The sequence below is a fragment of the Calypte anna genome, chromosome 1, assembly GCF_003957555.1.
Source record: "Calypte anna isolate BGI_N300 chromosome 1, bCalAnn1_v1.p, whole genome shotgun sequence".
Classification (NCBI taxonomy): domain Eukaryota; kingdom Metazoa; phylum Chordata; class Aves; order Apodiformes; family Trochilidae; genus Calypte; species Calypte anna.
Window position 1 is genome coordinate 153,608,643 of NC_044244.1, and position 27,993 is coordinate 153,636,635.

Below are 27,993 nucleotides of genomic sequence, written 5' to 3' on the forward strand. Positions count from 1 at the left end.
CAAAAACTTCATTTGGCAGGGTACATCATTCTTACCATCTTTCCTGCATTCTTTTTTTGAGCCACAAGTGCATTAGAATCCAAGAGTATTGATACATTTCACCACACAATTAATCTGTTAAATGGCACGATTCTTCAGATAAATTACTGTGCTTCTAAATCCATACAAGTCTTGTCAAGTGTGAGCTTTCAGTGTAACTTACATATTACTGGAGATAATTATTTGATTGTAAATATGAAGAGTCGCAACAGCTTTAAATAGACATTCAATTTGCAATTAAGAATTACAATAATGAAATTAAATGCTTGACAGATTTTATTGAAATAATTTGAATCTTCTGAGAGAATTGCACATTACAGGAAATGTGAGTCTTATTACAAAGCTCTGAATTTTGATCAAATCTGTTACTTTTTGCTTGTATTTTGACCACAAGAGTCAATGGACAAGAACTCTTGGGTGTTTTTCAGGACATGTCTGATTCAAAGTGACAGTCATAACAATATGGCTGATACTGACTCTTGTGCCTGAAGTTCTTCATGCAATTATTAGTTTTTAAAAAGGTAAATTGAGCTGCTTTGTTTCTCCTTCTCCTAGTAAATCCACATCACAGAGCTCAAGTGAGACTCTGATCAGATCCAGGTGATCACAGAGATTATAATCACTTGCATTTGCAGGAGGATAACTGACTATTGAAGCTTTCAGAGACTCTAGAAACCTGCAACTAGACTAGTTTACCTCCTCTCTTAACACTAAACATCCACAGCAGATTATATTGCCTCCTGCTCTAAACTTTTTAACCCTTTGCATTACTCTAAACCTACCCTGGATAATCAAGGCAAGGTGTTAAATTTTACTGAAATAAAATGAGCAGGAATATCTTCCAGAAAAGGAAATCCCTATATTATACTGCCTGGACATTCTGGGATATGTGAGGAGAAGAGGATGGGGAATTTTGAGGAAATACTGAGGTATTTCCCACTGAAGCTGTGCAAGAAAGACAAAGGAGATGATTTGGGTGACTGCAAAATTAGGTGAAAATAAATATTGCTTTAGTTATTGTTTTTATTATTGCTGAGCTAAAACAGAGAAGAAAACAGGAGCTGCAGTGTCTCTATGGATTGTTTCTGTCTGTCCAAAGATAGGCTAATATGAACTTGGCAAAGAAGCTTTTGAGAAATCAAATAGACAAACTGTCTATGAGTCATCTACATGCCTATATTTGCCCTTATAAATATCATCCTGTCACCTAAAATGTCTATTCAAGACGCGTGAACTTCATAAGAGTTTGGAATCTGCTTTTAGTTTTTCCTGGTGAAGTGCTTAATGGTCAGGTTACTATGTAAAAGAGCAGCTGCTCCTAACTTTTCTTTCTTCAGGCCTTCTCTTTTCTTCATATATTTAGAAGTTCTGCTTCAGTAAGTGGGTAGAACTGCCTCAAATGTGCCTTTGATTCAACTTAGGTTGAGAGGTCCTCTTAAGAAAGAGATGAGATTTGATCCCGTACTTAGCAATTTTCACTTGTCAGCTGTACAGATTTATGTGGAGGCTCTCAATATCTGACCTGTTTATCCTTTGAGAGTCCTTGAGAAGAGACCTATTGAAGGCAATTTCTTTGACTTTACTAGAGCTTGAAATACAGAATTCACAGTGAGGAATAGAATTTAAATGGTTTCAGTGGATTAATCTCACTTGATTAGATGTGTTTAATGTAGACACATACATCTGTTGCTAACTTTAAACTTCTTTTCAGCTGAATAGAGATGAAAAGGCACTTTGAGATAAGCCAAGTCGTAAAAGAACATTTTAAGAATAAATAAACCTAGAACTACCTCCAGTTACAATAAATGGTGCCAGGTGTGACACAGATGTCTACATTATCTTTATACATCTACAGTTATGAAAAATAAACCTTAGTCATCAAAACTTGACCTTAACTTTTATTTGCATTCTTTTAAAGGTCATAGATTTTACTGCTATTCACATGAATGAAAAGACATTTCTTTAATTGTTACCTCCTTTTATAAGACCACTTTTTTTTTCGCAATCAGTACTGATTTTCTCTAATAAAATATTTTTTCATGGATTGGCATTCTTGTCTTTTTTCTTTTTTTTTTTTTTTCCTTTATATCATCTTTTTTGTTTAAAATCGTTTCATCTATGAGAAATGCAAATAAATGTCATCACAAAAGAACCTGTTACTGGCTGAATTGGAAGTTAGAGATCAAGGTAAGCTACTTTTTAGGAACGTAGGGCATTCAAAAAAGCACAAATTTGTTAATATTTTTCCAGCTCATTTTCTTACAACTAGTGTATTTGTTTATTTGGTGGGGTTTTTGTTTGGTTTGGGTGTTTGGTGTTTTTTGTTGGTTTTTTGGGTTTTGTTTGTTTGTGGGGTTTTTTTAATTAAACATTTCATTTTGTCATTTTCTACATCCCAAGGTGCAAAAATTAGTGTGCCCAGATACAGAAAATGATCTAGAAGAGCAATGTAGGTGAAAATATAGACATTCCAAAAAAAGGATGATGTGGAGGAAGCGTAACCATTATCTTTAAAAAATGAATCAGAATATTCATAGAATTAATTTTTCGTCATATTAATATGCAATTTTTTGGTGCTATTTCCTTCTACTTCACATCTTTCACATTCTTTTATCATTGTTTTTAGGTAATGCAAATTGTCAAGAAAATAAAGCAAAAATATGTTATCAGAACAATCAGATAACTGCATGATTTTTTAAAATTTAATCCATTTTCAAATGGTTTTTAAAGGGTCTTGATGTTTGAAGAGGTGTTAGCATTTTTAAAACTCTCTGTTGTAACCAGGAATGTTAAAGTTCTGTTTAAAGATGTGTTGAATGTTATTGAACTTTGATATTTCCCTTTCTACATAGTGCTGACATCTTAAATAATTCTAATAAATGTTAACTGCCTGAAGGTTGTCACCCTTTTCACAGTATGGGAAAGCTGTAGACCTGCCCCTGGTACATTTGTGACTTCTCAGTGAAGTGTGCCAGACTTAAGATGACTTGATGATGTACTGTTTACTGGTTACTTAAGATTCTAATTTATTGTATTTGAATCTATAAGATTCTAACATTATTGAAGAATAGAGTACAGAGTACTTGGAAATAATTTTTCAGTCAAGCAAACTGTCCTAAACCTTCTATTCCCTGTAAAGCTTTTCTGTCTCAAGACAGTCTTGCTTTTATCCTGGATTAATTTTTTTTTTTTTTAAGTAGGGCCACTAAAAGCCTACTGTACAGAATAGTGTCTGGATGGCACTGAACATCTCCAAGAATGAAAGTTCCCAGTCTCCCAGTGCTTAATCGCTTTCATAGCAAAGAAAGAAAAGAAAGGAAAAAACCCAAAACACACACAAAAAACACAAAAAAACCCCAAACATGGAACCTCCTGTGTTTCAATTCATGCCCTCTGCCTCTGTTCCTTTTACTGGGAAGCACTGACTGTCCCCATCCTCCTTGCAGCCTCCCTTCAAGTATTTCTACACATTAATAATAATCCACCTGAGACTTCTCCAGTTTTCAATTTTAGGGCTCTCAGCCTTTTCCCATAAGTGGGTTCTTGCTAGCAAAGACTGAGGCAAAGAAGGCATTCAGGACTTCAGCCTTTTTCGTGTCCTGTGTAACAAAGTTTCCCATCTCGTGGAGCAATTTCTTATGGTGCCCCACATCTTCCTCAGTCTTCTGTTAGTTGCCCCTGCACTGGTAGAATAATTTCTTGTTGTCTTTGACATCCTTGGCCAAATTAATTCCAAGCTGGGTTTAGCTTTTCTGATTGCATCCCCATAAGCTGAGATAATGTTTCTTTAGATTTATTTCATTCATTCATTTCTTTAGATTCTTTCTTTCCCCCCACCCTCTGTATAATTCCTGTTTGTGTTTCAGTCTGTCTTGGGGGGGCCTTGCTCATACACACAGGTCTCCTGGCATTTTCCTGACTTTTTATTCACAGGAGTGAAGATCTCTTCAGTTAAGAGGAACTGATCCTCAAATATTAACCAGGTGTCTTGAACCTCTCTTTCCTCTAAGGATTTATCTCACAGGATTATTCTGTACAGATCTTTGAAGAGACCAAAGTCTGCACTCCTGAAGTCTAGGGTTGTGAACTTTATCCCTCACCTCAAGATCCTGAGGTCCACCATCTCCTGGTCAGTGCAGCTAAAGCTGCGTTTGATCTTCACATATCCAACAACCCTCTCATTGATGAGTGTGAAGTCCAGAAATGCATCTCTCCTTATTTGCTCCTTTATCACTTGTAGGAAGAATTTATCCCCAGTGCACTCCAGGAACTTCCTGGATTTGTTATGCCTTCCTGTGTTGTCCCTCCAACAGATATCAGGGTGGTTGAAATCCCCCATAAAGACCCAGTCTTTTGAATTCAAGGCCACTCCTGACTGTCTGCAAAGGGATGCACCCACTTTCTCTTCCTGGCTGGGTGGTCTGTAGCAGATATCCACTATAATGCCACCTTTGCCTGTCCTCTCCTTAATCCTAAACCAGAAGCTATCCATCCTCAGGTGAAATAGCAAGCCAAAATTCCCTATGAAAAAAAAAATTAAAAAAAATTCCCCTTTTGTATCTTTTTGGCCTCGTTTTCCAAGGAAAGATGACTCATAGAATCACACTGCCAGTTCTATCTGGATAACTCTCCAGCCCATTACTGGATTTCAGTCAAAGGTCAAGGAAGATAAGATTTCAAAGATGGGAAGTTCCAACATGTGTATAAAGATTAGCATTCCAGAGAGAAAAGACAAATTTTTTGGAAATCCTGAATGGTAAGAACAGCTGCTAATCAACATAAGTATTTGAAGTTAGTCAATAGAGGAGAATATAGAGGAGAATCATTTTAAGACATTGTCACGGTTTAACACTGGCCCGGCAATTAAACCGAATAACAGACGCTCTCTATTAATCTCTCTCTCCTTGATAAAGAAAGGAGAGAGAATAAGGGAGAGAGACTTATGGGTTGGAAACTAAACTACACAACTTTAATGAACAGTAATGATAAATAGGAAAAGTTACTAAATATATACAAATATACAGGAAAATGGAAACCACATTCCTCCCCCTTTCCCCCAATAACTCTCACGTCACCACCGAGGCTGCAGGGCAGCCCTGGGAAAGTCCAGGCTGGACTCCTGGAGTCGGCAGCAGTCGGGAACCGGAGGCAGGAACACACAGATATGGGCTGGCACGGATCAGGACCACAGGCAGACGAATGGACGGGATCCTTCCAGGATGCCGGGTGAAGGAAGGGAAGAAGGGAAATCAGGAAATCCAGAAGTCTGGAAATCTGGAAATCCCGAAAAGATCTGGCTCGGCCCTCGTGATGCCTCAAATTTATACTGAGTGTGACGTATATGGGATGGAATACTCTGTTTGGTCAATTCTGGCATCTATCTTGCCTGTTCCTCCCCAAAGGAGGGCTCAGGTGGGACCTCTGTATCCTCCTGGACGGTAAAATGTTTTCCTCAGAGCTGAGCAGTGTCCTTGGCTCTGCACACCAGTCTCTAGCAGTAACTATAAACATCAAGTGTTATCAATCCTAGAAGCACACACTGTCTGAGAAACTTGCTGTTAACCTCAGCAAGTGCAATACTTACAAGAGACCTGGCTAAAAGCAAAAGTACAAGACAGAAAATCACCTTTATCCTGGCCCAAACCAGGACAGACATGCTGCTTCTTGTCTGACCAGTGCTCAGAGAAGTCAGAGAAACAAGGTATTCTGAGAGAGTCTGCAAGAAAAATTGAGGAGGAGGACTACTCACAGGGATTTGGAAGAATGATAAGAGCATTGCAAACTATGCAACTGCAGGAATTATGACATAAAATGATGGAAAATGGTCTATGCTATCCGCAGTTTCTTTGATTATTAAATAAAACATTTAATTAAATGTTTAGCTTTCTCCAATTATTCATTTTTCAAAATTTTGTCTGATGGGAAAATATAGTGATTGACAGTATTCATAATCAAAGTCATTAACAAAGGTTACACAAAACTGAGACAGCCTTTCTTCCTACCAGAGAATTTAAAATATGATCTGAGGGAACACTGCAGGGGGTGAGAAGTCAATTTGTGCTTTCATCCTGTGGAAATTTGTTTCTGTGCTGTGATTACACAAATTGGCTTATGTTACTTTAGATGGTAGGCTTTTATCATACACACTTCTCCTTCAGAAACTGGAATGAAACTAGCAGCTCAATTTGCATAAGCCACCCAACAATCTGGACAATGCTTCGGAATCAAGGATGCATCTGAACAAATGACTTATAAATTGAAATAAATGGTACACATTCGTCTTTTAAGCTATGTTATTCCAACTACAGATACTTTTTTTATTAGTACTATTCTATTTCCAGTGACTTAGGTAATTAGTGAAGAAACTAATTAAGCACCTGAGTGCACTAAAGTATTAAGACAATACACAAAATCTTATAATTTTTTAGCAGTTTCAAACAAGATAAAAACATGTCATTTGGTATCTCTTAAAAGAGAATCTTGAAATCATAAAATAGAATTGTATTGAAAATGAAACTGTGTTGTTATACTAAAAAATAGAAAGATAAATATTCTTCATGTTACAGATAATTCTTTTTGCTATTGCATCTCATGAAATGTGTAAAATAATGACGACAAGAAAAAAAAACCACCTCTCTCTAGTAAGTATAAAAACTGTAAATTTCTCCCTTCACATTTAATGTATAAATGTTTCCTGTGGATTTATAACATTTAAAACCAATGGGGAAGAGTGTAAAATCATATTTTGTAAATCTTTGTTAATAATATGACTAAACCAATAATATTGGGAATCAAAAAGTTGTGTGTCCTGAAATCTTGAATCAGAATTTCAGATGAATTTTGCAGTTTCTATCCACAGCCAAATGATACATATTTTGGTTTAGTTAGGTGATGCAATTCCTAGCTGTGCTTCCTGCCTATGGAACTCACACAAGCTGGCAAGTACTGGAGTATTATGAAATAATACCCACTTAGCTATGTACATACCCTCACACATTCATTTAACTACATTCATTAATGTATTTTCTAAAAAAGATTTTTTTTTTGCTTCAATTGACAGCCATTGTACTTTTTTCAATGAGAGATACATGGAGCTTATTGGTCAGCATGAACTAATCACTGGATCTAATCACTGGATGAACTAATCACTCAGCTGGATGCCTGAGGAGAGTGGACCAGATAGTTACAGGTTATGTTGGTCTTAATGGGTCAGGTGGTAGCACTGGTTTTGGGTCAGAAGGAAGACTGAAAGATTCTGCTCACTATGTCTTGATAATGTCTGTACATTTTTTACACCTTTGCTGTCAGATTTTTACCTTTTGTTTTCACTTTCTGGATTGTTTCATTTTCCAGTTGTCTCAGAAAATGCTGAGCTGACTGCATTTATAATTCTATTGCATTGGTCTGTCCCAAGAACAGGTATTCAGTAGAAAAAAATAGGTCCTCAAGTACAGAAAATTAACCAGCTTGTAAATCATATAGCTTGCTGAATTCTATAGAAGACTCTGGGCATCTAGTCTCAGAAGAAAACTCCACACTGCACCCTAAATACTAGGAAAGAGTTTTCTATACTTTTGGACCACTGCCTTTTACATAAAGTGAAAAAGAAAAGGGAGAAGAAAAGACAAATCCAAGTATCCTTTTCTTCTTCTTTTTATTTCCTTACCTTCTGGTGCCTTCCTTCTGAGCATATGGGCTTTTTGAAGATATGCTTCTGAAGGATGTAATTTCCATTATAAATTGTATATATTATTTTTTTTTTTACATCTCTAAAGGTCAGCATCAAAAATGTTTCAGAGTTGAACATATATGTATGTTACTAAATAGAAATCTTTCATTTCATTTAACATGCAGATTTTGTAAGGTAATTACCCACATAAAAATTGCTTGAGAATTTGAAAATATTGCCACTTTTAGTATGGAAAAGCACTAGGATTTGGATTCTTTTTGGACTGTTGGAATTAGGAGATGTTGTTAGTGGAGGGGTCATGCATTTATTTGACGTATTTATTTTCATTCACTAAAATTAAATGATGCTTTTTCGAGAACAGAAGTAAACAACTTATAAGAGACAAGTTTCTTTCTCACATCCTCGAGGAATTTTCAGACAGAAGCTGACCTAAAACCTATTCTCTGGTTCCTTTCAGGACAACTCATTTTCCCCTTTCCCCCAGCTGTGTTCAGACTGTCTTGTTCTGTTTCTCACAACAATTTTCACTTAGAAACACACCCAAATCTGGCTACTTGGCACAGTCTAGGGGGGAAAAAAATCTACACAACTTTAATTATTGAACTGAATTACATATTTTTTTCCAGTAATTATATGTCTCCCTTTTGGTTCAAGGGCATCTATTTTTTTCTTTCAATTAATCTGAACAAAAGGTAATTACTAACCTTAGGAATTTTGTGAGTTTGGCTTCCAAAATACATATTAGTACATTCATAAATAGAGAATAGAGGCTAAATAACCATCAGTCTTGTTTCCTACTCACTTCTTTTTTGCATTTCATACTTCTGTTAGAGAAAAAGAGGTGTGATATTTTTAGAGTTGCAAAGTCAGCTGTATGTTATAGATTCTTTATAGCCGGCTGTCAGGTTTTCTTCTTCCTTATGACTGAATTTTATTTATGTTTAAAAAAAAATATAATAATAAAAAAAGATAATTTAGAATACCAAATGAGTAAAAACAAATTTATTCAACTTTACTCATAACTAATAATCTGTATTTAACACAGCTGGCACATAACGCAGTCACATATAGTGACGATGAGCTATACATCATCAAAACTTCAGAAAAGAGTTTTCTATTAGTTTATTTTCCCATTACCAAGATACACAAATAGGTCATCCAATTTTGTAATGGCTCATTAACTCTTTTCCTTCTTAATACTATTATGAAAAAAGGGGTTTATAATACAAAACCTTTTAATCATGTTAGGCAACCAGAGCAGAAAAAAGCCACTTCATTCTGTCAACCATATTTTTAGTAGGTATGGGGCTATAGTATAAGCAGGGATCTTTGCCAGGCCTGTGAGAGTAACAGTAATTAACTCCATCCAGTTGTACTGGGAATGAAGATGTCATTTGTCTCCATTATGGATGAAGGCTGAAGTTGCCTTCCATTTTATTCAGCAGATGAAATGCTTGAGCATCTGACTGTGAATTGCTACTAAAAAGAAAATAAATAGTAAAGTATAAAAAAGAAAGTTCTCACAAAAAAAAACTTATTCTCACAAAACAAAGACACTTACTCTTCATAAAACATATTCTCTGTTGAAAAAATCAGGAATTCACACAATAGAAAACTACTAGTACCTGAATACTCTCTAGTGGTCCTTTTGTTGATTATTACGTATATTCTCAGTTTGATATGACATATTAATGTAATTTATCTCACACTTCTTTTTTCTACATATTTTCTACATCCTTCATTTGTCATTAGAGAAAAGATTGATGCAAACTTCTTGCTGGATACACACCAATTACATATTTACTTTCTGGTAGTTTGAAAAATTATCTTCCCATACTAGCATGAAGTAAGTCTGGGGCCAGAAAAGTGGTGGGGTTTGTTTTGTTTTGTGGTTTTTGTTTTTGGGTTTTATTTTGCCTGTTTGTTTTCATTCAAAGAATTAGAAGCTATTTTGTGGAAAAAACCCAAACCCCACAGCTTTTAAGAAATATCAACTTTTCCTGTTCATTACAGTTCAAAGGACATTAGAGAGATGTCTTTGTATACTATGTATAGTGCCTCAAGGACTGAGTGGAAGTACACTCACGATTCTTGATCCTGTATCTATTGATTTCAGTGGAAGGATTTTCATTTATTTCAGAAACTATTGGAAAAAACTCCTGGTGAGAAACGGACTTACCAGGTACAAAGGATAACTCACTACTAACTGCAGTAGCTGCAGTTATTTCAGAGACATGCACATATTGTAAGGGAATGTCTAAATGAATCCCTTCTGGAATTATTCAGTATCCTAAATTTCAGTGCTCACTTTATGATGGCTAGTATGAATAACAAGTTAGATCATAAGAGCATACCTGCAGGCTAGCTTGGAAAAGTGTACCCTATGTAATGCTATAGATTTTGTTCATCCTACTGGGACATAACCAGACAATAAGTTTTCTGCTTGCTTTTTCTATTTCCTATATTGTGGCGTTTCTTTCTTGCTTGCTTGCTTTCTTTCTTTCATTCTTTCTTTCTTGCTTGCTTTCTTGCTTTCTTTGCTCTCTTTGCTTTCTTTCTTATTTGTTTCTTTTTGGTTTTGTTTTTTACCGACTGCCTTATCTGGAAGAATGAGGCAGTTGACTAGCTGAGAAACAAAAACAAAAAAAACAAAAAAACAAACCCAAAGAACATAGCCACTACCATGAAGTTACTGTAAAAAATTAGTAATAAAGGATTCATGTCAGCGACATTAATGCCTCATCTGAAGACTGGTCAATAGGCCCTCAGATTATCAAGAATATACTGTAATTTGGAGGATTCATATTCAAAATAGAAATTCAGGCCTTCTTTTTTCTTTGTAAAGTATAGAAGTTAGTACTGTTATTGTCAAGAAATTATTATGAGAAGCCATTAAAATATTGCCATGGAAATTTATATTAACAAAAGTATCAACTTCAAAAGTTTAACAGCTGAGGAGGGAAATTTTTTTTACCATTATTAATATTATAGTGCATCGGTAGGATACTACAAAAGATGGAATTCATCTGAGTTATGTCAATAGGTCTTTGCATCCAAACAAACATGGTTCATTTCAGCGATCCAGATATAGAGCCTTGACAGAAGGACTTAGGTTCTTCAAGGGTCACAAGAAGCACAGAATACCACATACAATGGGATTGGAAGACACCTTAAAGGTCATCTAGTTCCACCTTTCCTGCATGGGCAGGGACACCTCCCACTAGGTCAGGTTGCTCAAGGCCTCATCCATCCTGGCCTTGAACACTTCCAGGGAGGGTGCAGCTGTGACTTCCTTGGGCAACCTGTGCCAGCATCTGACCACACTCACAAGAACGTATTTTTTTCCTAATGTCTATTCCAAATCCCCCCTCTTCAAAAGTCTGAAACGATTTCACTTGTCCTCTCACTACACACCTGTGTAAAAAGCCCTACCCCAGATTTCTTGTAGGCCCCCTTCAGACATTGGAAAGCTTCCATAAGATCAACTTGTATGCTGACCAACTCCAACATCCTCAGGTGCTCCAGCCCTTTGATCATTTTAGTGGCTCTCCTCTGGACACACTCCTTTTTATGCTGGGGACTCCAGAACTGGACACAGTGCTCCAGGTGGGTTCTCACAAGAGCAGAGTAGAGGGGGAGAATCACCTCCCTTGAACAGCTCTCCATGCTTCTTTCGATGCAGCCCAGGATCTGATTGAATTGATGGCCTGCATTAAGCTACTGGTCAACCATCACCCCAAGTCCTTCTTCTCAGTGATGTCCACAATCCTCTCTCCTCCCAGTCTCTATTGGTGCATTGGATTGCCTTGATCCAGGTGCAAAACCTTGCCCTTGGCCTTGTTGAACTTCATGTAGTTTGCACAAGCCTGCCTCTCGAACATATCAAGGTCCCTCTGGATGACATCCCTTCCTTCTAGTGTGTTGACTTCATCACACAATTTGGTGTCATCAGCAAACTTGAGGAGGGTGCTTTCGATTCCACTGTTTGTGTCATTGGCAAAGATGTTAAATAATGCTGGGTTGAGTACTGACCCTTGAGGGGTCACCACTTGTCACACATCTCCTTTTGCACACTGAGTGATCACAAGTCTTTGGGTGCAACCATCCAGCCAGTTCCTTATCCAATGAGTGGTCCATTCATCAAACCTGTATCATTCCAGTTTAGACATCAGAATATCGTGTGGGACAGTGTTTTCCACTACAGAAGTGAAAGTTATGTGCAGAGATTGAAACCCCAGTTCCAGTTGTGTTGTCTGCTTCTCTATGTCTGTACAGGTGTATTTGATTTGTGTATTTAGGGTTGTACAATTAGAACTAGCCACATAACTTTTCCTATTCCCTTATTTTGTTTGCTTTTACTAGTCCTTGGATTGTTTGTATGTCATCTATAGCCAAAGCTATGCTTTTTACCCTTTCCTAATTGCCTATACTGAGATTATTATATCTCTTCAAGTGTAAGGCAGAAGAATTTTGTACTAATATATTTTTAAATATCACAGTGGCCTAGTTTTGAAAAAAATACCAAGCATATCTTTAAGTATTATCATTTATAATGAGAAAATTGAAATTCTCATTAAATGAACCGTTCTAAATCTTCACTTCTAATTGTCCACGCTATGGGTATTTCAGAAACCATCCTGTATTGTTCAGTTTTACTGTTTTTGAACAGTACTGTTCTACAAGATCTGTTCTCATCTTCAACAGTGGTGCAAATATTTCCCTGTTTGTACTGGAAATGCTTCAACTAATGTATCTTAAAAATCTTCATACATCATTTTATCCCGGTGGCACATAGTTATTTAATAATGGGGTAGAATATACTTATTTTTCTCCAGCTCTGACATTTCAAATAATGATTTCTTGTTTTAGTAAGAGAAAAATTATTTTGTAAAACAATGTAATCTCACATTGTAGTTTTAAATTTAATTTCATTCCTATCATCAACCTTCCATCTCCAAAGCAAATTAACAAATGAATGCTAGATAACTAAGTAAAATCTGTTTGCTGTATCTTGTTCCTAGTGGGAGAAAAAAATAAAAAAACCACAACATACTAAAATCATCAACTGTAGTATGCCAGCAAGGCACAGAACACAGGATAGATATAAAACACAGGATAGAATAGATATATATGAAAAAAGCTGTGTTTATCAAAGTTAACTTTATCATCATTGTTAATTAACTGTAATTTTTAGTGATTTCAAATAGAATTATTCTAATTGGACTAGTATTATTTTTTTAAAGATAGGGTTTTAATTAGACAACCAATAAATTCTAGACTTTGTGTATAAGGTTATTTTTACTGTAGACCATTCAAAAAATTATATTGTTTATTTCAGGTACTTTGCCTTCTGGAACTGGTTAGGAAAAGTAACAAAGGGCATGGCCTACTGATTCATATTTTCTTAAACTATGCATATCCCATTTTACCCAGATTTTAAACATAGAAGAAAATAACTGAAGCAGTTTCCCACCTAGATAAAATATATATAAAATTTTTTCTTCAATATTAAAAAAATTGTGGTTCTTTCTTTTACTTATTTTGTGTTTCATTTTACCTTCGATATATGTTAAAGGAATACTGAAGTTCCTTCAAGCACAAGGAAGTTTCTTGCTTTTTTTTTTTTTTTTTCATTCTCACATAATACAATTAGAAAACCTGGAATTGTGACACCACATTTGTTTCCAAAGTACATCTCCAAAGAACTGTAACACATCAAAGCAAGGTTCTTAAATAGTTAGCAACACACACATCATTCATATAGAGAAATGCTCTCAAGTTGGACCAGGGGAGGTTTAGATATTAAAAGAAACTTCCCCACTTAAAGGGTAATTAAACACTGGATTAGCCTTTCCAGGAAGGTCTTTGAATCACTGTGCCTGAAGTGTTTAAAAGAGATATAGATGTGGTGCTTAGGAATATAGTTTAGGAACTGGACTTGGTAACGTTAGGTTAATGGTTGGAAGAGAGGTTATGGTTGGTTATGATGATCTTAAAGGTCTTTTCTAACTGGAATGAATTGGTGATTCTGTGATTGTGTCATCCCTTAAAAACAAAAATTGCAATTGAATATTGAATTTATGCTAAAAAAGCTCTATTAGATCTATATAAATTATGGATAAAAATACAAATTATGGATAAGTACACAAAACTTTCTGCATCATCATAATCAGTCCTTGTTAATCTTTGTGCATAATATTATATATTTGTGTCACTCATTCTCATCATGGGGCCAGATAGGGATATCTTTACTCAAGTGATTCATACTGTTTTATACTTACTCTGGATCTGGCTGCAACTAAATTTTGGAAAGTCTGATTTTTAACAGCTTTCTGGAATGAGAGTCCTGCAAAGATTTTGACATGACATCCTTCGTGACAGGAACAGTTGTTTCTAAGTACCCATTTTTATTTTGAGTTAGCAGAAAAACTTTTTTTAAAAAAACCAGTCACGCTTTCACACAGCTCACTACATAGCCAAAGAACCTTAAAAAAGGTTAAATTGCTATAGCAACTTAGAATTACATTGAAGTTTTATCCACTTTCTGATATAATGCCACAGAGAGAATTATTTCCCTACTCAGGTGTTCTTTTTCTAGTCTGTTCACTCATTCTTGATGCTATCAAACGTAAAAAAAAATAGTATCCTATAGATGGAGCTTCCTCTGACTAATAATAAAAAAAAGTGATGGGACATTTTTTATCACACACTCTATGCAGACCTTTAATGAATAAATTATTTCACCTTATGCCATGTTGAACATGTCGATCTCGGGGATAAGGAAGAGCATATGCAAATCTGTGTTATAATTTTAAAGCTGTTTAAATGTTTCAGTTTAGAACACGTAAAGCACAACAGAAAGATGCATGATTGGGGTAGAATTAGCAGCTAATAATTCTGTGGGGACAAAACCGTGTTCTTTTAGAAGCAGTATTTGCTTTCAATTCAGGGAGGATGTTGATTCTTTCTGGAGAGAAGATGATGAGTGATATAGAAGAGGTAGTATATATTAGTTTGGTCAAGGTAAAACTGGTCAGAAATATATGAGAAAATCTTAGTGTGGGAACGAAAGAAGAAACTGAAGGATGGTTTATTATAATGCTGAAATACTTGTAATTCAGAAATGTAACCCTGAATTATTTTCAAGGTTTTGAAGCTACAAATCTAGACTCCTGTTCTCACAATATTTATGAAACATTTACAGCAAAGCAGAGGTAACAGCTACAGACTGCAGATTCTCATGTCCAGAATTTTGTCAGTGTTAATAGGCTTGTGCCCTTGCCCAGTCAGCTGAATATCAGCTGTGCTATGCTTGTATGTGCATGGATACATGTAAGCATAATCTCCCTGCAGTTGGTTTGGCTGAAAAATAACTGCAGAAGAATGGCTGAGAAAAAAAATAAAACCACAGCATTTAATATTCAAGTCTAAGCACAAGTACAAAAGACAAAAATTAACTATTAAAAGATTTGGCTCTTACATATGCATTTTTACAAAGCTGTGCCTTATTATTAATCTGATTTTACATAGAACTATAATGTAGTTTTATAAAGATGAAAACTGCAGTATGGAGCTGTTGATGGTGGGGAGGACACCTGGCTGTCACTGATTGAGTTATGTTGAATGGGGCACCTGGTCTCCTGCAGCAACTGACTGACAGCTCTCAGGGGAGGAGTTTCCTCCTTTCTTGGGCACAGAAGCAGCGTCGGGAATTTCGAGGAATATAAACAGAGGTTCCCATTTCATTGTCATCATCGTCCTGCACCAACCCACCAGCATCTTGATTGGGTCTTGTCCAGGATCAGAACAACATCTTGAACAAGAAACTCACCGGACAGTTGGACCCTTGATGGTGACTTTCTCACTCTCTTTCTCTCATTCTTTTCCTTCTTTCCCACTTTCTTACTCTTTTCTCTCTCCTCTCTTTCTCTCTTTCTCTCTTTCTCCCTTTCTCTCTTTCTCCCCTCTTTTCCTTGTATCTTCTCCTTTTCCTCTCTCTTTCTTTTGCCTGGCAACATATTTGCCATACCTTCACAGGGTTCTATCACTTTGATTGTGTCAATTGTCAAATAAAAATTTATGCTTGTACCTCACCCTTGCTGGCTGGACTTTGTTCTTCTGGATCAAAAAACAAAACCAAAAAGAAATTAATGTTACTTCAAACTGGAGCAGTGTGTGTGTGTGTGTGTGTGTGTGTGTTATATATACATATATATAATTACAGAGGTAGAAATTATCCATTTCTAGAACTAGAGGATATAGTGTACATATAAAGCTGCATGTCACACCAATGTACAATTTAAACAAATAACTTTTTAAAATTACGTATGCCTCCAATATGTTAAAAAATAAATTCTGTTTGCAATAATCACATTTATGTTAAGATCTTTTGAACTAAATATATTTACTTTCACACAATTTGAGCTTTTGCCATTCTTCTCTAAGTGAAAGTAAATTTTATAACTAGTGAAACAACATAAATGTACTTACTGATTTTTTTTTTTAAGAGTAAGAAGAATTAGCAAAAATGCTGGCAGATACAAGTATGAAGCTGTTGTAGTCTACATCCAAATATAGTAAGAGGCAAGTGGATATAAAAAGTACACTCCACTTAGTTACTAATGTTTCAGAAAAGAACCAGTTTCAGAGAGTCCATCAGACGTAACTGTGTAGTTCTTTTCCATTAGTCAGACAAAAAGTTTATTTCAAACAACTCTGTTTTCACTATAAAACTGTACTGACTCAAAACTTTCTAAAATATTTAACCAACTAAAGTATTTATATTCCTCTCTAATATAAAAAAATATATTGACCTTGATATGAACTGCACACTCTCATTAGTAATTTTTAAATTAATATTTAATTTTTTAATAACCATTATGAATAGAAAGTAATACTGCAAATTTCTTTACCTACTGATGGAATTATTCTAAAAAGAAATTTAATTTTTAAGTTATTTTTATTTCTTTTATGGTTTGGGTTGTTTGTTTATTTGTTTGATTTCTTTCCCTTTTGTCCTAAATATAAAGGGAGCTCAGATTTGCTTCTTTAGTTTGTTTGGTTTTTTGTTTTTTGTTTTTTTGGTTTTTTTTAACAATATGAACATTTAGAAATATGTTTAACTTGGGACTTTATTATTATACTTCTGCAAAATATAACAGATACACATTTATCATCTCTGGAGCCCACTACACAAGAAGGACATGGACCTGTTGGAATGGGTCCAGAGGAGAGCTACAAAAATGATCAGAGGGTTGAAGCTCCTCTCTTACGAAGACAAGCTGAGAGAGTTCATGTTATTCATCCTGGAGAGAAGACTTTGGAGAGACCGTTAAGTGTTCTTCCAGTATCTGAAGGGGGCCAGTAGGAAATCTTGGAAGGGACAAGAGAATGTAATGATAGGTTGAGGGGGAATGGTTTTAAACTAGGGGTAGGGTAGATTTAGATTAAATATTAGGAAAAAATTCACTGTGAGGGTGTTGAAACACTAGAACAGGTTTCTCAGAGGAGGACTCATCCCTAGGGGCATTCAAGGTCAGGCTTGACAGGGCTCTGGGCAAACTGGTCAAGTTAAAGATGACCCTGCTCACTGAAGGGGAGTGGTACACGATGACCTTTAAGGGTCCCTTTCAGACCAATGTCTTCCTTGAATCTACATGTAATTTAAAATCAGTATGAGGCTGTGAGCCTATGTGTGTTCAGGTAAATGTTCTTATAGAGTATTATACAATCTCCAATTAGTAAAATGAAAGAACTGTAAACAGTATATGAAGAGCAAATATCTGATTTATTCTGCATTTCTCTGAATAAATAAAATATTATTATTCAATCACTTATAATAATGATGAAGGTCATGTATATGATTTTTATGTGTGTGTGTACTGGATGGACCAACAAGAGAATGTGCTTCACTGGGTCTGCTAATCACAAAAGAGAAAGAACTGGCCAAGGATGTGATATTCTAGGGCAGTCTTGGCTGCTGTGACCATGAGACAGCAGAGGTTAAGGTCCAATAGAAAGAAAAAGGCAGGCCAAAGACCTTGGACTTCAAGAGGATGGGACACTGGTTTGTTCAGAACCTGCAGAGCTCCTTTCCTTGGGAAAGGGAGGGCAAAGGAGACAATGAGAGCTGGCCTATCTTCAAGAAAAGTCATCTCAATGCAGAAGACAGACCATCCTGGCAAAAAATCCCATACAATAATAGGAAAATGTCAGCTTGGCACAGCAGGGAATACCTGACTTATCTTAAAGGTAAAAAAGAAGGGTAATGAGAGTGGAGAACAGAGAGATTACTGAGGAGGAGTGTAAATGCAATACATGGGCATGCACAGGAGGAATTAGAGGGACCTAAATCCAGCTGGGAAAGGGTAAGTAGTGATGGAGGACATGAAGAAAGCTGAAATGCTAAATCCTTCCTTTTCCTTGCCCACTCCTGGCCTGATCTGCAGTCCCAGGTTTGCATGCTGAGTTGCCAAAATCATAGGAAAGAAGTAGTACCCTGCAACACATTCTTGAATTAGAAGCTACTCAAAATAGCTGGAAAGACATAACTTCACATCCCCTGAGAGGACGCATCCAAGGCTCTTGGAAGATCTGTATATCATCATGAAGGAGCCCTTTTTGGATCCTGCAAAGGTGATTGTAAATGAAGAAGGGTCCTGATGACTGGGGAAAGACTAATGCCATTTTCTATATTTAAAAATAATAAAAACTTGGAGGAACAAAAGCCTTTATGCAGTCTTTGGGAAGATCACATAGCAGGTATCCCTGAAGGCTATGTTAAGGTAAGCAAACAACAGGAAGGCAACAGGGAATATTGGCATGTATTTACAAAGGGCAAACTGTGTGTGACCAACCAAATTGTTCTGTATTATGAGGTGACTGACATCTCAGCCACAGGTGGAACATCTGGACAATATTTTCCTTTCATTTTAGCAGTTTTTGATATGGAGTTCTGTAACTAACAGGAGCGTCTAGCAGTTCAACAAAGGCAAACACAAAATACTGTATCTGTAGCTGAACAATTTGTTTTCTGTACAGTCTGGGTACCAACTGGGAAGGTAGTAGTTATGCAGAAAAGGAGACAGGGATCTTCCTTTACAACTGGCTAACTGAAAGACAGCAGTGTGCCTGTGCAATACATCCCATACTGCTTCATGGAAAGTATAGCCACCATGTCAAAGGAATGGAGGGGTTATTTGCTTCTATTTGTGAGACCACATCTTGAGGTCAGTTTTGCACTGTTTTCTTATTAACATACTAAAGTAGATCCAGATGTGGATGTCCAAGGATAAGGACTAGAGAACATTATGTGTAAGGAAAGGCAGAGAGAGCTGTTCTTTCATTCTTTAAAAAAAAATTTAAAAATAAATAGGGTCTTTTTTACTATCTTCAGCTACCTAATAGAAGACTACAAGGAAGAAGAAAAAAAACCCAAACATTACTTTCTTTGAAGAGATAGAATAAGAGACAATAAACAAAAGAAAAGTTGTAATAGGGGAAATTTTTCACAGGAAGGTGGACAAGCATCAGAGTAAGCTGTCCTGAGATGCTGATAGAATCTCCACCCTTGAAGATATTTACAACTACAAGTGGAGATGCTCCTGGGAGACCTATGTAACTTTTCTGTGACATCCAGCCTCAAAGATTAACCTGGTTTAGGAGAGTGTTTAATCAAGATGATCTCCAGAGGTCTCTTCTAACTTAAACTAATTTATACTTCTATGTAAACACATACTTTTTCAATGTTTTGTTATATTTGCATTCTTCATGTTAAAATACAAATGCTGTTAATGATCAGCTCTACAAACAAAACAAAACAGTTTTGCTGTAACATACTCCTTTACATAATCTGCCTTGTTTTCTGCAAGTAATGTTTCCCTTGTTATTTGTTTTATAAAATATTGACTATGAGTAGCTGTGTGACAGCTGGTAACAATGGGGAAGATACTGCTGTAGAAACCGAGTACTGCTAAGCAGTGAATTTTCAGCCACCAAATGTTTTCAGTATTTTGTGTTTGAAATATACCTGAAACATCCCTCAGGGACACTCCAGAATTATTATAAGGTAGTTAAGCAAAACAGAGCAGAACATGAGTTGGTGACAGTGATGGAGTAAAATTAACTAAATAAAAATCCACACACTTAAATATGACAGAACTCATGAGAATAGCATCCTCATTTTTTCATCATTAATTATTTAGGAGCAAAAATTAAATATGAAGTATTTACCAATAGGTGCAATAGAAAGATGTTGAATAGAAAAACCAGTATTAAAGCAATATTAAGAAACAACATGAAGTACATAATTCTGAGCTTATCAGTAATCAGGCTTCACTTTAATGCTTCAGAGTTTTATTTAGATTAAAAACTTCTATCACAAGTGAAAGGAAAATATAGGCAAAATAACATAGAAGCATATTAGTACACTAGAAGACACAACAGTGATAATTACTGATAAATAATTTTCTCCCTTTACTGAATTTTTTTTGCTTCTCATTTCAATGTTAGAAGATGAGACATTTCTCTTCTAACAAGAATTTTGAAGCTTAAACCTCATCATATCTAGCTTCCTTCATTTGGCTGACTATTTCTTGACATACAACTGAATTTTCTTAGCAAGTGTGAGCATTGAAAGCAGAATACACACAATAAAGCTGTGAAGTTTTTCCTATTGTACAAGCACCCAGTCTAGGAGAAAATGCATAATATACCTTTTTTGCCTTCTTTTTTCTTTTTTTTCCTTTATTTCTCTGACAAGTTTATTATAGTATTTTTGTTTTGGTTTGGGTTTTGTGGTTTTTTTGGTGTTGTTTTTTTTTTTTTTTCCTTAAGGGTAGGTCTTCTGTTTTTCTTTATATTTTAGGAATATAAACTTTATGCATGATGGCTGGTAGTACAATTCCACCTGCTCCCCAGGATGTGGTATAGTGATTCATACAACAAAGTGATTCAAACAAAGAAAATGTTTCTTTGTCACAAGTAACAAAAATGGTGAATTTTCTAATTAGTATTAGAAAAAAAAGTAAAAAAAAAAACCCAAACATTTTAATGTCTGGCAACTTAAACAAATGTCCTCATAAAAATGAAGAAATAAAGTAGAAAAATACAGTGAATAAAAGACTTCATAGCTCAGACTTGAAAAAAAAAATTCATCCACTTAAATTTTGTGGAAATGGCTACTTCGAAACATTTTGAGATACCAATGTCTATCTTGAAAAAATAGAGTCTAAAAAATCCTAGTTTTTTTTAAATTTTATTTTATTTGAAATTTAAAAATACTAAAGTAAGCAGGTACATATTTGTTTGTGTACTCTGAAAAGACAATTCAGTTATCATGAAATTACCCTTTACAGAGAATTAGAGAATTCAGGTGTTGATGTGTTTTTGTTTGATAATCAAAAACAAAACCAGAAATAAACACAAAACAACAGAAACCAAAGCAAGCAAAACCTGCAAATCTTTTGCTTCTATATCTTTGCTTCCCTTTTCCACTTCACTGAGTATGACTGATACACACTGCTAGAAGTGGTGTTCTGATTAATATCCATCTTTATATTTCATATATAAATGCCCATATTTCAGCTTTTAAGGTAATATTTTTTCTGAAGTAGTATATCTCTTGGAATAGACTGGGAACAGTGAAGGATACTTATCTCTCAGATATTTATCTCTCTTCAGTTTACAGAAGTCACATTCAACATTATAGCCTGAGATTAATTTTAACACCTATGGACTAAGTATTATTTACGATTAATTCAGCTTTGCTTTATTTATATTAAAAATGAGAACATCTGTGAAATGGAAAATTCTTCAATATCTTGTTTTTCACTTTCTTAAAATTCATTAGTTTCATGCATCCAGTTTTCATACTGCATTATACAGTATTCATCACCTTTCTTTTGTAATTTTTTTTCTCCTTTCTCTACTTTTTACATTAATTGTAGTCCATTTTAAAGTCTACATTCATCTAAACTCACATAATGAACAGAGTAAGCAAGCAATTTGTAGATGTTTCTAAATTTCAGGGCAGTACTCTTGTATGGATGCCACAGAACACCTCAGTAGCAAGATCCTTCCTTAGATTACCGAGAGTATTATTTTATTCACTCTCTTGATTTCTCATAGTTGTTCTGCGGTGTTAAAATGTATATGTAAAGAACTGATACCATAAAATCTATATACTGAGAACTGATGTACATTGTAGACAGACTCACTGCCTTTGAAATATATAATGTGTACACTACACAGCCTTTTCTTCAGAATATAGTCATATTTCTTCATGTTTTTTTTTTTTTTTTTGAAGGATGGATGTAGTTATTCCATTCAATATGAACCAGTGAACTTTGGATAGACAAATACGTAAAAAACCCCCAAAAAACCGTCCAGAAGCCCAGCGATGCTCAGGGCCTTTGACAGATATAAGGGAATAATAATAAGCATCAAAATACAAAAAATTACTTCAGTTGAAAACTGATTTTTTATTAGAAATTAATAAATTCAATAAACATATCACATTGGTTTCAAAACACTTCAGTCTTTAGGCTTTTCTTCTCAAAAAAAGTCTCAATAAACCTATATTCACACAAGTGCCATCTCCTCTCTCTTTTCAGTTCCTGTCTGTCTCTCAAGCACACATTTATATGTGTGTATGCACCAATTGGTACTGTCACTGCTAAGCATCACATCAGGGGAAGTGTTGGCAGCATCAAAATCATGACTGAAATAGAAAGTGAAAGAGATTTAATAAATTCACTTTAGCAGCTGTGAGTCAGTCTCTTCCCTGTATTCCGACTTGTTCTACAGCTAGTCACAGCACAACCAGGGATGACATGATTTTATGGATACATATTCAATGGTAGAAAAGATTTTTGTAATAGAAAAAGGTATATTGGAATATAGTGTTAGTGCTTTTCATTTTATTCAGAAAAATGTAAGCTAAATCTTTATTGCATCTTTCCACTATGTCTTAGCTGACTGTACAGTCAGTTGCAATTAGCACATCTGACTGGCTGGATTTCTTTCTAAAATTTGACATAGAATGATGAAAAAAGTGTAGCTTTATAGTTAGATTAACTTTGAGGATTTTCATTTTTTTTTTTTAATAATACAAATGAATTAATATTGCTTTCCTTCAAGTAGTTATCCAACATTGGTGTTTAATAGCTGGTCTTTTGTAGAACAGAAACACACTTTGTGAATCAACTACCTTCTTTTATGGTATTTGATTTTGATTATTTTTTAAAAGTAAAGTGCAAGACAAAAAAAACAAAACAAAGCAAAAAAAAACAACCTATAGTAACTGGTATACAATATTTCTCAGTATCCAGAAAGTAAACTATCAGATTATTTATATCATGTCTTATAACATGGTTGAAAATACTGAAAAATAAAAAAAGGACATGATTCTTAGTTCAGTGCTTTGGCATTTACAGTACTTCATGTAATAGCTGATTTGATATAAATGATTTGATTTCTACTAAACTGATAAATTCTAACTAGATTTTTTATTTCTGACATTCTGACATCCTTAGAAAAGGCTAAGGATTAGTATCTGATAGCTCTTTACTCTTCACTCTCTCTTTATCCCCCTTTATTTTGCCTCTTCAAAAACTACAAGTAAGGATGAGTGTCAGCAATATTTGGAATATTACTTGGTTTTAAATTACTGTAAAAATCACAAAATCATAAAACAGCTTGGAAAACTTCCTAGTCAAATCAGTGTCAATGTCAAGGATGGTTCAAGTCACTCCTGGCCCTGTCTGGTCAAGTTCGGAAAATTTCATAGAATCAGAGAACCATAGAATTTTCAGGGTTGGAAGGGACCTTTAAGATCACCTAGTTCCAACCCTCCTGCCATGGGCAGGGACACCTCCCACTGGATCAGGTTGCTCAGAGCCCTGTCCAGCCTGGCCTTAAAAAATTCCAGGGATGGGGCTTCCACCACCCCTCTGGGCAACCTGTTCCAGTCTCTCACCACTCTCATGGTGAAAAACTTCTTCCTGACTTCCAATTACTCCTCTAGTTTGAATACAGTTTCCAAGGGTGGAGCTTCCATAATTTTTCAGTATAACAGGTTCCATGAATATTTTTCCTATGTCTGACAGAAATTTCCAGTGTTTGAACTTGTGAACTTTGCCTCTTGTACCTTTTCAGTGCACCTCCAAGAAGAGCCCAGCTCCATCTTCTCTATAACACTACTTAAGAAGAGGAATATTCCTCATTCTTTTCTGGGCCCTCTACTCACCAAGATAAATAAAGTTATTTCCCTTATTCTCTTTTTATACAACCTGTTCTCCAGCCTCTAATCAGGTGTTGAACTTCCTTCAATCCACTGAAATAACTTTTGAACACGAATTTTTTATTTTCTTTTTTATTTTAAACTTGGAGGAGGCATTCCAAATTTGCCTACACGAATGCAGATGGAATTAGTCTCTTCCCCTCAAATTGCTGCCTATCTCCTTGCTCACACAACCTATTAGGTGGTTTGCTTCCATTGCCACAAGAGTGCACTGCTGATTCATGTTCAAAAGAAGCCTGTGGCCCTTTTCTGCAAAAATACTACCTACTTGTACTGGCAATGAGGTTTTTCTCAAGTGCAAACCTTTGCATTGTTCACCTTTTCATTTCATGAGGTTACTTTGGGCCCATTCATCAAGCCAACCAAGGTGTGTTTGACTGGCAGCACTGGACAACATCAATCATTCTCTTGTTCTGGTGATATCCTCATACGTTCTTTGAGTACAAGGTGTCCCACTGCTCAAACCACTTACAAATAATGTAATGTCATTTAAAAATAAGACTTATTGCAATATCATTTTGACAATGACATTCAAAACATAGGTTTCTTCTAATCAGTAGACACTTGTTATTATTGATAAAATATTAAAGCATGATTGGTTCAATTCAAAAATGTCTACCTACATTAAGGAATCCTATTTTATTACAGGCACATTAGCAACTGATGCAATCATTTATTATTTTTGTACTTTAGAAATTTCTGAATTAAGGGAATATTTATCAAGTATTCTTTAGTGTTGGTAGCCTTCACTTAACTAGGGCATAATCTACTCCAAAGGACCTCAGTATGAAAGCTACAGGGCACATTTGAGTTGCAAAAGAATGGGAAATCCAATTAGATTAATAGAAGACTCCATTTAACCTTTCTAATTCTCTCTGCTTGTATTTCTATGCAGAATTTCCGCATGCCATCAATGTTTTAACTGGAGAGTAGCAGAAAACGATAAAGACAAGTAAAGTCTTTATCACAAAGTGGTAAGTAACTACTATGATGTGTGTTTCAGTGTCTGCCTATTGTCCACTCCAACAGCTGTAGGAAAATCTTTACTCCTAGATGACATAGAAGGAATCCATACTTCATGCTGGGAAACATTGTGTATTCAGGGACAGCTCATGAAAATCATCACAGTAAGAAAACAGCAGAAAAGGAATGATGCAGCAGATGAAACGTCTTAAATGAGTTTCTTACTGATATTAAAGGTCTACAAAATCTTTTAGCATGAAGGTAGGTACACTTTATTCAAACTCTTAAAAATAGACATTCATGATGGCCTTGCTTTTCAAAGATGATAAAGGATATGATAGCAATCTAGTCTTACATTTGAACAATCTAAGGTAATAAATGTAATGTCCATTTTATGTCTAGTGGCAGCTTCATGTAAGCAGTAAACTCCTAATAAAATCAGAACAACATAGTCAGCAGCTGTCACACCAATAGTAAAAAATTCTTCACAGGCTGTGGGGAATGTCTGCTATATCACCTGTAACACCTCTTCCCCCTCCTTCTTCAATGACCTTGGTGCTAGCAAGGTTGTTTTTCACACTTTTTTTTTCCCCCCTTCTCTCTCAAACAGAATTTTTCCTTTTCTTAAATGCACTTTCCTAAGGTGCCATCATCTTGCCTGAGTGGCTCAGCTGTGCCTTGTGGTGGTCTGTTGGAGTCAGCTGGACCCAGCTGTGTCCATCCTAGAAAGACCCTGGCCTTTTCTCACCGAAGTATTTCTCACAAACACCTGGACACCTACATGAAAAATAGCCAAGGTCTGTGTACCTCTTTGTACCTCTAACTCTCTATTTCAGCATTACTCTTTTTACAGAATGAAGTTGCATATATTAAATCACAGGAAGAACACAAAAACTAATTAAACTATTATCAACTGTTTATAGACTATGAGGTTTTGGGTTTTTTCCCAAGTGTACTTGGAAAGTTAAGTATCGAAGTTTTTTTTTTTTCTTTTTTCATTTTGCAACTTTCCAAGGTTAATCAAGCTGTCAGGAAGAAATTGCAAATACATGTGTCTGCACTCGAGAGTACAAATGTGCAATCACAGCAGGAAAAAGAATATGTTTTCCACTTGGTTGCAATGCATTTATCAGGAGATTTCTCGGGGAAAATGGTCTGTAACTTAGATGTAGTTTTAAGTAATTCTTAAAAATATCTTCTCACACCATGTTATTAATGCCATTCCAAAATACTGTTTTTCGGGGCATAAACTAGGAATTTGTAAGTAAGAGAAACATATAGCTAAATCATATTTCTTTACTCTATTTTATCTTATATTGATTCTTAGAACTTAATTTTTGACAATTGCTTATTTAATTTACCATGCAATCAATTTGCATACAATTTAACTTTTCAACAGGTAACGAGACGAAACAGGGATTTGGCCTATGGAAGATGGTTAACAATTCAAAAGAGAAAAGTACTTTACTTTCAATTCTTTTTTCTTTCTTTTTGAAAGCAAATTAAGATCATCATTATTTAAACAGCCTTCTCTACTTCTGTATGCAGTATGCAGTTTAGTCCCAACCGGTAACAACCAGACCTCTGCCTACTCACCTCCACCCCCACTGTAGGATAGGGTGCAAGAAATCCAACTAAAGGCTCATTAATTGAGACAAGGATAGGGAGGCTTTCACTCCCCAGTTACAGTCATGGGCAAAAAATAGACTCAATTTGGGAAGAAAAAATTCATTAATCTATCACAAGACAGAGAAAACACGACCAGATATTAACATCTTCCCCCACCCATCCATTCAGACCCAAATTACTTCACTCCTGCCTCGCTCTCAGTGGCACAGGGGGATGGGGAGTGTGGATTTAAGAGAAGTTCACCACACATTGTTTCTACCTTCCTTTTCTCCAAAATTGGAATCAGGGGATCTCCAATCACGTCCTTATTGTGCACACCTTTCCAAATGCTAGTTATAACTAGCAATTAAGTTTTCAAGTAATATATAGTTAATATATCTTTTTCCAGACCCCTTTTCTACCACTATAGTTGCGTGATCATTTGAATACATTAGAAAAATTCAAGTGCAGAAGTTAGTAGACTACAGATTTTTTGTCCTAAGGGAAAAACCCCAAACAAACAAACAACAAAAAAAACAATACAAAAAAACTGCACAAAAAACTTGTACACGATGAAAATATTATTCTGAGTGACATTTAAATTAGCTGTCTTTTGTCTATTTTTTTCTTCAGTGGGCTGATACACATCTTTTTCAAGAAGAGAAATATTATAAAGATGGTCTCAGTTACTGTAATTCAAGCAGCCTCTCAGTAGTATTCTGAGGGCTATTCCAGGCTTTCTGACTATCATCTCTGAGTCCTGACTATGTTTTCACCATGCTTTTGTCAGCATTCTCCTAGTTTGCTCACATTTACTGTGTCTTGTGCCATTCTTCTTTTCCACTCACCACCCCCTCACCCGCCTCAGCCCAATATCTCTTTGGTGCTTACTGAGGAGACACTTTTCTTCATTAATGCTCTGATTGTCACAATGTGGAGCTGATAAATAGACAAAGCAAACAAGTTTCTTTTCCCCCTGATCCTCATGATTATTTGTCTTCTTTCCACAAGTTTTAAACCACAAATTTCTGTTTTCTGGGACCTTTGGGGTCAAGGTGAGATTAATTTTCACCCTAAACTGCAGATTACTGACTTCCTTTGCTGGCTTCACATTTGTTTGCACTGACTTTGACTGAGTATGTAAAGAAAATGTTGCCAAATGTGACTCGACAGATCCTGTTCAACCTACAGCTATCAAAACCACACTGGTTCTGACAGAACTATCCCCAGTCTTCTGTCCATTACTCAGATAGAACCAGAGTCTCTAAGATGGCTTGAGTTATCAGATGCCACTATCTGTGAATGTCAAAATGATTGATTACTTTGGAAGAAAAATAAATATTGAGGTAAAAAAAAAAAAAATCTGTACTTTTTATCTGGCTCAATTTTACTG